The following is a 13,838-nucleotide window of genomic DNA, read 5'->3' as shown; positions in this document are numbered from 1 at the left end:
TATCTCGAGATAAACATTGGTACTTCTGAAAACCCAAAGATCGTTAAAATTGGTAGAGGTACTAGTGTGGAGGAAAGAAAAAGGTTAACTGATTTACTTTGCGAATATCAAGATGTTTTAGCAATTTCTTATGATGAATTAAAGGGCTATAGGGAAGATGTCATGGAACATACTATCCCCTTAAAAGATGAAAATGCTAAACCCTTTCGTCAGAAACTTAGGTAAATTAATCCTAAATTAGCCCCCTTGGTTCAGAAAGAACTTGCGAAAATGCTTGCAGCAGGGATTATCGCCCAAACAAGGCATTCAACATGGTGTTCGAATTTGGTGATTGTTAGGAAAAACAATGGTACGATAAGGCTGTGTGTCGATTTCCGAAACCTTAATCTAGCATGCAAGAAAGATAATTACCCTTTGCCAAACACGGAGACTTTGTTGCAAAGAGTAACCGGTTCTGGAATGATGTCGCTGCTAGATGGTTTTTCTGGGTACAATCAGGGTTGGGTTAAGAAGGAAGATCGTCATAAAACCACATTCACAACGCCATGGGGTACTTTTGAATACATCAGAATGCAGTTTGGATTAACAAACGCTGGGGCTACTTTCCAAAGGGCTATGGATTATGCCTTCAAGGGGTTAATCGGGAAATTTATTGAAATTTACCAAGATGATCTTACTGTTTTTTCTAAAGATGGTATCGGTCATGTAAATCATCTTAGGCAGGTTTTCGATAGATGTAGAGAATACGGGATTTCTTTGAATCCAGCTAAGTCTGTTTTTGGAGTAACGGAAGGGAAATTACTTGGCCATATCATTTCTAAGGAAGGAATCAAGATTGATCCTGAAAGAATTGAAGCAATCCAAAATATTCCTCTCCCTCATAATCTTAAATCCCTTCAGTCTTTCCTCGGAAAGATAAATTTTATTAGAAGGTTTATTCCAAATTACGCAGAAATAGCTAAGCCTATTCAAAATCTTCTAAAGAAAGATGCAAAATTTGTTTGGCAAGAAGACGGCAAAAAGGTTTTCCAAGAAATCAAATGTGCTATCGCAAGAGCTCCTGTCTTAGTTAGTCCCGATTATTCCAAGGATTTCATGATTTTTTCTTTCGCTTCCGAAGATACCATTGCTGGTGTCCTGCTTCAAAAGAATAAAGATGGTCACGAGCAGCCTATTTCTTTCATGAGTAGAGCACTTCAAAATTCCGAATTGAAGTACAATACCATGGAAAAGCAGGCTTATGCCCTGGTCAAGTCTCTTAAGCACTTTAAAACTTATGTGGGTTATTCTAAAATCATTGCTTTCATCCCACATTCTGCTGTTAAGGATATATTAACTCAAACCGATTGCTTAGGGACTCGCGCTAGGTGGGTTACTAAAATACAAGGGTATGATTTAGAAATCAGACCCACCAAGCTGGTCAAAGGCCAAGGTTTAGCTCAAATGTTAACTGAAGGTAACGAAAAAACTCTTGGATTGTTCTGTCTTAGCGATCTATCTTCGCCAAAACTGCAAAGATTAGCAGAGCATGAGTGGTATAAGGACATAGTTTATTACTTGATGAATCTTGCATGTCCTAACCATTTAGTTGCTCATAAGAGAAGGGTTCTTAGACTAAAAGCCACTAAGTATTGCCTTATGAAGGATGGCCTTGGGTGGAGAAATCCTGAGGGCATAGTGCTTAGGTGTGTTGATGATGTTGAGTCCAAGAAATTAATCTCTGAGTTTCATTCAGGATTTTGTGGTGGTCATTATGCTGCTAGAACTACCGCCCACAAAATCCTGAGCGCTGGCTATTATTGGCCTTCAATCTTTTCTGATGTGCACAAGTTTGTTAGAGCTTGTCAAGCCTGTCAACTATTCACTGGGAAACATAAGCTTGTTTCCTTGCCCCTACAACCTGTCATTGTAGAGGCACCTTTTCAGCATTGGGGTCTGGACTTCATAGGGAAGTTCCATGAAAATTCTAGCAATGGCTACTCATGGATTTTGACTGCTACGGATTATTTCACTAAATGGGTTGAAGCCATTCCTGCTAAGAATGCCACTGAAAAGGTTATTATGGATTTCACTGAAAATAACATCATTACTAGATTTGGTGTCCCCGCTAAGATCACTACTGACAATGCCAAAGCTTTTAGTTCCTTAGAGTTTTCATCTTTTTGTTTTAAGTATGGCATTGTCTTATCTCATTCGTCAAATTACTATCCTCAGGGTAATGGTCTGGCTGAATCAAGTAACAAGAATCTCATAACCATTATTAAGAAGATAGTAGGAGATAATAAGAGATCATGGGACAGCAAAATCAAGTATGCTTTATGGGTAGATAGAATCACTAAGAAGAAAGCTACTGGTAAATCTCACTTTGAATTAGTTTATGGCTTGGATGTAACTTTACCTGTGCACCTCAAATTGCCAGCTTATCAGCTCCTCCAAAATTTTTCTACTAATAAAGATGTTGTTCAGAATAGAATAGATCAGATTGTGGAGTTAGATGAAACTCGTAGGACAGCTTTTGATGCTATATGTAAAAATCAATCTAACATTAAGAAAAGCTTTGATAAATTCTCTCGATCTAGATCTTTGCAGGTGGGAGATATGGTACTTCTTTGGGATCCCAAGAATGAGAAACCAGGAAAACATAAGAAGTTTGACAGTCTGTGGCTGGGACCGTACATCATTCGAGACATAGCTGGACCAAACTCTTTCCACTTGAGCAGATTGGATGGCGAACCACTTGATCTACCTGCAAATGGCCAAATGCTCAAGTTGTTCTTCAAAGATGATATCTGATGCCATAGGGCATCCTTTGTATTGTATTTCTATCCCTACTCCTTGTCTTTTCAGCATTTTATTTCTGTTTTAGATTAGATTTACTTTTCACAGTTAGAGAGCTTCTATCTTTTATGTGCTTAAATGTTATATGATGATTTTTGAATGGACGCTACTTATTTCTGTTGTGTGTTGCGTGGATGCAGATTCTAGATTCTCACATTCCTACAGTGCAGCAACGTGTCCCCAAGTAGAGCCAAATGTTGACCACTACCGGTCAACTACCCATAGCAGTACACCCCCTTTTCTTCGCAAAAAGGGATAGCGCTTGATCGACATGTTCGTGCCATTCGACAGTCATCGTCAACTTCATCTTATTATGTTGTAAACCCAGTCTGCATGTGTAAATTGTAAATAATTTTAGCAGATATGAGTCATGTATGTAAATTGCCTAGGTGGACCTAACTTTCTAGTGATAATCTACGTTCCGGAAGGTTTTTCGTCTCACCGATCCATGATCGGTAGAGTTTTCCTTCAGCCTAACCCCAAAGCCGGAATGGATTTTGTCATTAGAATCTTAGGAGAATCCTAGTGCGTTAATTTGCTAGATTATAGTTGTGTCGCAGAACTGGGTGGTTTATGAGGGTCTATGTCAATTGGGTTTTCCCCCCTTTGGATGTGAAGTTGTAAAAGTCATGATGTAAAGTGTCTTGAGGGTTAAGAAATGTTTTAATCCCCTCATAAGTCCTAAGTCCTAGGTCCTAGGTGATTTTTCCAAAAGCTAAGTTTGAGGATCCATTTAAAAATAAATTAAAAAATAAAAAATTATAAAAAATATAAAAAATAAAAAAAAATAAATAAAATAAAATAAAAAACCTAAAAATAATAAAATAATAATATTTTGAGTAAATAAATGCAGAATTTCAATTTTTTAATACATTAAAAATTCGACGGATGAGATTAAGAGATATCTTGATCCTCATCGACGGTCGAGATCATTTTGACGTGGATCACTCGAACTAGCTGTTGGGAATTTTTCCTTTAAATAGGGTGCTAGGGGTCATTTGAGATCATTGGATCTTGGAGTCTTGTGCTGAAGAAGCTCTCTTGTAAACTTGTCTGGTGCTAATAAAGAAAGACTTTGGGGTTGAAATCTTGTTGGTGTTACTCTCTGGAAGTGTTGTGAGCTATTTTATTTTCTGCATATTTTGATTTTCAGCCATTACTAACAGCTTATTATAGAGTATTGTTGAGCACAGGTATCTTGTTCACTTGCTAGGGTTTGAATGGTATTAGGTTTTCTGAAGTAATGGCAGGTATCTCCATTGCTTTTTGAGATCTAGTATTATTTTTTCTCTCCTTATTGATGGTTGAAGTGAGCTGTGCAGGAAACCCTTATTGCAGAAGATCAGTGAGCGTTTGGGGAAGTTCTCGGCTGAACCAGCCAACTCCCGCAAGCATGTTCTTGCAGAGCCCAGCTAGTTTTGATCCTGGGTTAATCATTTAGTTTGTTTTCTGATTTGCATGAGAGATTTCCTAAGTATTTTCACAGTAAATCTGAAGTTCTAAAATATTCTTGATGATAACTGACAAATCTCGCTGTTGTAGAGCTATAATTTTGAAATTTTGGACCAGTTTGTAAGGTTTTCATTTTAAATCTTTGCACATACTTTCCGGATTTTTGTTTTCCATTTGCAGGTCTGAGATAAAATTCTTGTGGAAAATTGAGTTTTGCAGGGTCGCTGTCTCGCTGTCCAAGGGTTTTCAGATTTGGAAAACTTTTAACATCGGTTTCATTAATAATCAGTTTCTGGGGTTTGAACATTTTTTCCGAAGATTTCAAAGTCGTTTTTCTTAATCCCGAGGCTATCCAGTCTGCCTGTACGCTGCCGCTAAGCTGTCGTTCCTCCCTCAGCAAATCCCCGCAGTCTGAAATTCGATTTCCCATCCTGCTTGCGTCCTTTCATCTATGCATTGACTTTCAAGCTCAATTAGCTGGTTCTTCATCTGCGCTTACAAAAAGCGGCGGACCAAGTACCTGGGGTAAGTAATAAGCGAAGTGTGTGGGTAAGCTGCCAAGGTTACGTAATTTTTTTTAGAGCGCTGGATAAATCCCTCAAGATCTGCGTACTGTGTCACCATTAAACGCTGCTGGAAGCTGCAAATTCGAGAGTTTCTCCATCCGCCATCGAAGGAGCCTGCAAACACACTAACTACTGGCCCGTTCTTTGCATATCCACGCTGCCAACGTTCTGCTGTCCATCAAACCACCTGCAAACCTGCGTGAGGCCTTTCACACTGCCGACGTCAAGATTTCGCCTCCCTTCCGTTGAATTCCTAAACCCTCACGCAGTTTTTGAGTTCCTCATCGCTCTCGCCAGTGAGCCTTTCACCTGAAACTCGTGCCATCAGCTCCGGTTTTTTTATCGCGTGCCAGCGTGCAATCGCATAACATCAAAAAAAGGAAATTTCGATTCCCCTTTTTTTTTTTTTAGTTTTAAAATTTTACAAAAGTTATATTTAGATTTAGTTTTTTTTTAATTTTATTTCATTTAGAGCTTTAGAAATTTTTTGTAAAAAAAAAAATCCGTTTGGTTTTAGTTTCATTTCTTAATAAGTTAAAAAATTCACAAAAATAAATATGTTATTAGATTTTTATTTTTAGTTTTGACTTAGGACCATTGGATATAGATGATGTTAGTTTAGTTTTGAATTTAGATTTATTTTTGTTTAAAGTTAGACTTTAGCAGTTTTAAAATATATATATATATAAAATAAAAACAAAAATATTTGAAAATCAATAAAAATATATAAAATATAAAAAGATATAAAAAGTTCCTTTTTCCTGGAGTTTGGATTTTTGATTTAATCTTTAGTTTTCTTTAAAAAAAAAAATCATAAACTCATTTTTGGAAATATTTTGCCAGATACAGTCTTGGCTCGAGGATTTATCACGTTTTATTTTTTTCCTGCTGAGGCTAAAATTTTGATGTGGAATTAATGTTTATCATCTTTTATGCTTGAATGATCCTGAATGTAATATCTGGTTAGCACTTGATGTGATTGTTTAAAGCATTTATCTTTCGAAATTTTAATTGCTGAAATATCGTTATTGAGTTTTAATCGCTGGATCACTATAAAAGCATTGTGCGTTTATCAAATGTCTTGCATTTGCTTGAGTTATCTAATGGTAAATGATTTTTGATGGGTTCATCTTTCCACAAAATCTAATAATTAATCGTTTAAACATTAAGCTCCACAAGGCACTGGTTTGTTAACTCAATAAAACCTATTTAGTGTTTGCTCCTTCGTGTCTCCCAACCCAACTGGTTCACAGTTGGTTTTCATCATCTCATAGGGTCTACCCCCCTTAGCCGCGGGAGACAGGCTTAAACGGAGAGATCAGGGATCAGGGTGATAGCCCCCGGTCTGAGCGTTGTCGTGACAATCTGTGCGACCACAGGGTGGACAGAGTGAGAGTCCACGAGGAGAAGATCAGGGCCATCAGAGAATGGCCGGAGCCGAGAAATGTCACGGAACTTCGAGGATTCATTGGCATTTGTACTTACTACCAAAAGTTCGTCAAAGGTTTCTCACAACTTGTTGCACCCCTGACGGATTTGACAAGCAAGGGGGCATTCAGTTGGTCGGATACAGTGCAGTGAGCCTTTGACAGGGTCAAGGAGGCTATGAGCAACTGCCCAATGCTTGCATTGCTAGATTTTACACAACCATTTGTTTTGGAGTGTGATGTGTTGGGAGAGGGGATCGGTGCAGTGTTGATGCAGGGACGTCACCCTATAGCTTTTGAGAGACGGAAGCTCCTTCTGCACGAGAAGTTATATTCTATATACAACAAGGAGATGCTGCCCATCATGCATGCATTGGCTAAGTACCGGCAGTATTTGGTGGGTAACAGGTTCAGGGTGAGGATTGATCACAACAGCCTCAAGTTCTTTTTGGAGCAGAAGCAGCTACAGGAGAGGCAATAGAAGTGGATCAGTAAGATCCAAGCATATGACTTTGACATTTGAGTATGTCAAGGGTAAGAACAACGTGGTAGCAGATGCCCTTTCGTGTAGACCAGCCACACTGTCTCTTATGAGCTTGGATACAGACTGGAGGGCTCAACTCTTACTAGAGTACTCCAAGGACAGGTTTGCATGTGAGGTTCTGGATGGGCAGGTGGCAGATGACAGGTACAGGGTGGTCGATGAGATCATCTATTACAGGGACCGAATCTTCTTGACTGAGGGGTCTCAGCTCCAGAAGAAGATACTCCAGGCATCACATGATTCACCATTGACAGGACATCAGGGGTTTATCAAAACCTACAGGGCCTTTAGAGAGAGGTTCTCATGGAAGGGCTTCAAGGAGGACGTACTCCAATACATCCGGGGGTGCGATGTTTACCAGAGGAACAATGGAGAGATGAGCCATCCCGCGGGTTTATTGCAGTCTCTTCCCATTCCGGAGGGGAAATGGGAGAGTATTTCGATGGACTTCATCACAGGGTTGCCCATGGTACAGGGCAAGGATTGTATCTTTGTCGTCGTTGATCGACTGACGAAGTACGCACATTTTTTTGCCATATCCGCACACTATACAACAGCACAGGTGGCCGAGCTGTTCTTCTAAGAGATCTTCAAGCTACATGGTCTTCCTAAGACCATCATCAGTGATAGGGACAACCGTTTCATGGGCGGGTTCTGGCAGGAGCTTTTCTGATTGGTGGGGACGGAGTTGACACCGAGTACCAGTTATCACCCACAAATGGATGGGCGGATGGAGATAGTTAACAAGTGGCTGGAGGGCTACTTGCGTAACTATGTCAGTGGGCAGCAGCGAGCATGGCTGAAGTGGCTGCATCTGGGGGAATACTGCTAGAATACTTCACATCACATGTCCATTAGTATGTCACCATTCTATGACTTATCTGGGTATCATCCTTTATCTTTTGCTGATGTGATGTTTGGTGAGAGCAAGGCTCCTAAAGCCAAGATTTGGATCCAAGAGAGTCAAGATATCCTCCGAGCTCTCAAGGATAACATGGCTATAGCACAAAACTAGCAGAAGCTATATGCCGACAGGGGTCGAGTGGAGAGACAGTTCGAGGTAGGGGACATGGTCTACTTACAATTACAGCCATATCGACAGTCGTCACTGAAGCAGAAGGGGGCTAAGAAGCTCAAGCCCCGCTTTTATGGGCCATACAGGGTGATACGCAGGATTGGACAGGTTGCATATGAGTTCGAGCTGCCCCAAGGCAGCAAGATTCATACTGTTTTTCATGTATCATGCTTGGAAAAGGCATTGGGGTAGCAGGTGACAGTGACGGATGAGCTACCACCCATGGATGATGAGGGGCATTTCGTATTGCAGCCGGAGGCTATCATTGATACCAGGGAGAGGCAGCGACAGAGCAGGATGGTCCGGGAATTCTTGGTGAGGTGGAAGAATTTGCCGAATGAAGATGCCACTTGGGAGAGTGAGAAGATCTTGCAGCATCCATCACTTCAGTGGCTTGAGGACAAGCAACATTTTGCCGGGGGAGACTGTAATATTCCTAATTAGCCATGGCTAATTGGAATATTCGATTTTGTTCAATTTTTTCCTTCTATAGTTATTTGTAAATAAAAAAGTGAGGAAGGGGGGCATAACTCACTTTTAGAATAAAAGTCACTCCCTAGTAGCACAATGTTGTGACTTAAAGGGGGAGCCAAGGGGGCCAAAGGGGGACGCAGAAATGGAGCCCACGCAGACACATGGAGGGACTGCGCAGGAGGGAAGAAACACGTGGCAAGAGAGGAATCACGCAGGAGGAGGTGGGCCTTGGGATTGAAAGAGGTAAAGGATATAAAGGAGAGAGGAGCCCCCTCATTTTGATCATCCTGTTATGAGCATTCGTGATAGTCATTTCGACTTAGAGCACGCTGGCTGTTTAGCTAGTCTGTAGCACTGTTTAGTGCATTGAGTGTCTCCATTCGAAGATCTCACCCTTAGCCCTGGGGGACTTCGAGTGCTTGCTTGAGCAAGGTATTTCCATTCGCATTCCAACAGTAGTTTCATCAGCATCTTAGCAGCAGTTTCATCAGCGTTTTGGAGGACTGCGCAGCATTGAGAGGAGGACACAGTTCTTTCTGGCAGGGGTCTAGGTTGAGGGTTTGCAGGAGGATTTGTGCTGGAGGTAGAGCAGGGGATTAGCCCTTGCATATTGGAGAGTTTTGGCAGGGGTTTCAGGTAGGTTTTTGGAGTGTTTCATTCAGTGGCAGCGCAGAGCATTGAGGGACTACACAGAACCCCAAGGGGGTGATTTTCGGGGGTCGACCTTTTAGAAAAGCTTTCTGGGCTTTTCTGGGTTTCTTGAGTAGAGTCCGATTCTAGAGTGTCAGCCTTTTCTGAGGAAGGGAGCAGCCCCAAATCCTCATTGGATTTCTAACAGCAGTAGCAGCACAACAGTTCTCCAGCAGCTTGGACACAGTTCAAAGAGGGGCCATTCCTTTGCTATTTTGAGTATATTTCTTCACTTGCCTTGTGCAAGTCGAGGTGCCATCTTCCTAATCACCTCCTATACGCATTCTATTACTCAGTATAATAAAATGGCTTAGCATTCTCTCTGCATTTCTTGAGTATCTGCTTATGGTTTTATTGTTATATGTTGCATCATTGTTATTTGTATCTCTTTGAGGATTCTCGACTATTAGAACACTTGTGTGTTTCTCTTATACTCTTAGACAGAGTCTGGAAAGGGCTAGGTAGCCTCCGGATCTCGTCCTCTTTTCAGAGGCGACATATCTGGTAAATGCCCTCCCAGTCCATCTCTGGTTGGAGTTTGCTTGTGTTTGATGTATATTCCTGATAAGGGATATTACACAAGCATCCTCTTATACTTTTCCTATTGAGATCTCAACGGCCGAGATTAAGTCCCTAATCAACGACTAAGATTAGATCTGGCTTGATCCATATCTTTTGGACCACTTTAACACAGATTCATATTAATAAACATTAATATTTTATTTTCCCTAAGTTTAGACTTAGGGACTCCATTAAAAATATTAATTATTTTAATATCTCCTGATCTGCTTAGAATCTGCCCAAACACTTTCTGGGTATTAGAGATCTCATGTGCCCCAACCTCTCCACCAAATTTCGTGGCTAGAGCACATCCGATGCTACCCCAAATCAACACGGTTGTGTGTTCACCAAGTAGATAAGTGAACCCACAAGCTGCCTATAAATGGTAGCCTCTACCACTTCACCTGAAGTAGCATCTTCCTTCCTCCAATTCCCTACTAGAGGAGTCTCCATGGGTTTGTTGCTCTCCATGTGGAACTTCTTCAGTATCTCGTTGGCATATTTTCCCTGAGAGACAAATAGTTCCTCATCTCCTTGCCATACTTCCATACCAAGGAAATAATGCATGAGCCCTAGGTCCTTCATCTCGAATTCTCTTGCAAGATTTGACCAACTTCTCATCACCTATTATAATTAAACCATCGACATATAATACTATAATCAATAATTTACCTTCAACCACAATATGGTAAAGGTTTGCATCTTCTTCACTTTTATGAAGCCCAACCTGGTGAAATAGTTGTCGATCCTAGTGTACCAAGCACAAGGTGCTTGTTTCAATCCATATAGCGCTTGCTTGAGTCTGCACACATGCGACTATCTGTCGAATGTCTCAAATCCTTCCAGCTAGTCTATGTACACCTCTTCCTGAATCACTCCGTTGAGGAAAGTTGTCTTCACATCCATCTCATGTATCTTCCATCCCATCTGCGTTGAAGGTGCTAGAATAGATCGGATTGAAGAGTACCTTGCTATTGGAGCAAATGTCTCCTCGTAATCAATTCCCTCCACCTAAGAGAACCCCTTGGCCACAAATTTGGCCTTGTGTTTCTCGACACTCACATTCGCTGCTTGCTTCACCTTGTAGATCCACCTGGAATCTACCACTGACTTGTCCTATGGCCTTGGGACAACTTCCCAAGCACTGTTCCTGATAATGGAGTCATACTCCTCTACCATGGCTGTTGGCATTATGATACATATGTTGTACTTGATGGCAACCCACTCATCTCAGATGATAAATTATAGTGCAGCAAAGTTCACGCACTTTTATGCAGAGAAAAGTTTATTTCATGTAGAGAAAAGTTCACGCACTTTTATGCAGAGAAAAGTTTATTTCATGTAGAGAAAAAGTTCACACACTTTCATGCAGAGAAAAGTTCCTTTCATGAAGAGAAAATTTCACGCACTTTCATGGTTGGCTCATGGTATTAGTCCGACAGTTTTTGATCCTATGTTTTGGTCCGTGGTATTGCATCCAAAAGTGTTGATCTCACGCACTTTCATGGTTGGTTCATGGTATTAGTCCTATAGTTTTTGATCCTATGGTTTTGGCTCGTGGTATTGCATCCAAAAGTATTGATCTCACGCACTTTCATGGTTGGTTCATGGTATTAGTCCAACAGTTTTTTGATCCTATGGTTTTGGACCGTGGTATTGTGGAAGGCCTAAGACTATAAAAGAGGAAGGAGATCATTTGGCAAAGCATCATCGAATGAATTGAATATCTAATAAGTGCTAGATCTGAAATATTTGTGATTGGGTTATGGTGCAGATCTGGATCTGAATGAAGGAGGAACCTTAGCGCATAAAGAAGGATAAGTTCTCTTGATGGGTCATAATCTTTATGCTTGAATAATAGTATCTTTACATGATTTTGATCTGTTATATGAGGCGCATGCTTGATCTATAAATCTGACAATCTGGGTCTGAATATTTGAAAGAAGGAATTATCCTTTATAGATCTGCACGCAGGTTTCAGGTTGTTGAAGTAGCGTATATCTTTAAATTATGATCTAGCTGCCTCTGTCTATTGCTGCAGTATTCTGGGTTCAGAATTTGGTGTGTGGTTACTGTTACTGTGTTCTGGGTACAGTTGTCAGAGAAGTGTTTACTTGATTCAATGCTAATTGGGAAAAGGAGATTGTTTGATGCAGATATACTTGATGATTGATTAATGTTCATGGATCCAGTCTGAAAATTTATGAAACGTGGTCCCTGGAAGAAAGAGAAGGTTGTAGCCTTCAGTAGGCCAGCACCTACGTACTAGTATCTTGGCTAGTACAAGAGCTAAGGGGGTTGTAGCTCCCTTCCAAGAGAAGCTGGAGAACGAGAGAAGGTTGTAGCTCTCTGCAGGTTGTAACCTGCGTACTGGTAAAGGACTACACCAGTACAAAATCATTGTAAAAGGAATTTCTAATTGAAAGAAGATAGAGACATATTGCAGAAGGTGGTTTTCACCCACATTGGGTTTCCACCTTATATCTGGTGTTCTTTTGTGTGACTATTTGCTTTTCTTGTTCCTGCTCATTATTTTATGATACTGACATACAAAGTAATGATCAATATTTGAAGAATTATTCAAAGTATAAATAAGGAAGATAGATTGATAAGAATTTGATAATACTGATTCACCCCCCCCTCTCAGTATTATTTCCAACAATGGCATCAACCCACATTGGTTGTTGCACTCCTTCCTCGAATGAGGATGGCTCAGTCTCTACACTCTTGCTCATCAGAGCCATGTAGCTAGTGTATCGATCTAGTGACCTCCTTTGCCTACGTTGTGATGTGGGTGCTCCCACATTCTCTCTAGCATCATGCATAAATCTGTCAGCTTCTCTGGTGCGCTTCCTTCCATCTCTAGATGTCTTTGCATGAGTGGGTGCTTCGAATCTTTGCTCTTTTGCTTGTGGTTGCTCCACAACATCCTGAGGTTCTTCCTTTGGAGCTCTCCTCATCTACATGCAACTGAAGCTCCCTCTCAAGGGAACATCTCATGGCCTTCTCTTCATTGAAATTCACATCTCTACGAACAACTGTCATCCTGTGAGATGGCAGGTACACGCAATAGTTGTGAAGTGTATCAATGTACCTCATAAATATGTCCAACTCTATTGTTGGCTCTAGCTTTTTCCTTGCATCCGTGGAAACATGATAGTAAATTGATGAACCAAAGATCCTGAAGTGTGGCAAATATGGTTTCTTACCTGAAAAATATTCTTCTGGTGTACTCATCCCGAGAATCTAATGAGGACTCCTGTTTTGCACATATACCACTGTGTTGCATGCTTCAACCCACAAGTGCAATGTTAGGCCTTGATCATGCAACATCGCTTGTGCATCTCCCACAATACTTTTGTTCTTCCTTTCAACAACCCCATTCTATTGTGGATTATGGGGTACTGTTAACTCCCGTCGAATGCCTTCTGATGCACAGAAGTTCTTGAACTCATTCGACACATATTCTCCACTGTTATCACTCCTGAGAGCCTTCACTTTCCTTCCTGTGTCTTTCTCAACAAGTGCTTTAAATTCACAAAATTTTGAGAATGTCTGGTCTTTCTTCTGCATGAAGAATATCCAGCACTTACATGAGAAATCATCTACAAATATCACATAATACCTGTGCTTGGCCGTGGAGGCTGTCGAGAACGGTCCACACACATCTGAGTGAACTCCTTCAAGGATCGTTTGTGCTCAACTCTCCTTATCATGAAAGGCGGCTTTGGTCTACTTCCCCAATGTACACCCTTTGCATGTATCTCGTTGCTCTAGTGCACCCTTGGGAAGTCCTGTAGAAATCTGTTGCATGATCTTCAAAGCTCCATGGTGCAAATGGCCAAGTATTCTATGCCATAATTCACCGATGTCTTGGCTCTGCACTTTCTCTGCTTTCATGCTCAAGGCAGCATAGTCTTCTACATCCAATTTGTAAAGGTTCTTCACCCGAACCTTGAACCTCTTCACTTTTCCCATGGCTATGTGACTAAGGAAAGCCTTTCCTTTGCTAAATATCACATCGTAGCCACGGTCTTCCAACATAGCAAATGAAACTAAATTCTTCTTTAGACTTGGAACATACATGACATCTTTTAATGTGAGAGGAGAACCAGACTCCCTCTGAAAAGTGACAATACTAATGTCGGTCGTGCTATAATTTTCATCATCTCCCATCTCAATGTGCATTTAGAGGTCCTTCTCCTCCAAGT

The 13,838-nt window shown here is 40.9% G+C and overlaps 1 protein-coding gene across 1 annotated transcript in view; it reads right to left on the bottom strand.

Moving 5' to 3' along the window:
• HCF101 (ATP binding protein) overlaps positions 1 to 13,838 on the bottom strand; it is a 461,386-nt gene that overhangs the window by 132,584 nt on the left and 314,964 nt on the right. The window lies entirely within an intron of this gene.

The sequence above is a fragment of the Pinus tabuliformis genome, chromosome 3_1, assembly GCF_031772625.1.
Source record: "Pinus tabuliformis cultivar Carrire ecotype Pingquan chromosome 3_1, CPIR1, whole genome shotgun sequence".
Taxonomy (NCBI): domain Eukaryota; kingdom Viridiplantae; phylum Streptophyta; class Pinopsida; order Pinales; family Pinaceae; genus Pinus; species Pinus tabuliformis.
The sequence above is the reverse complement of the archived record's forward strand: the minus strand, read 5'-3'. Positions and strand labels throughout refer to the sequence as shown.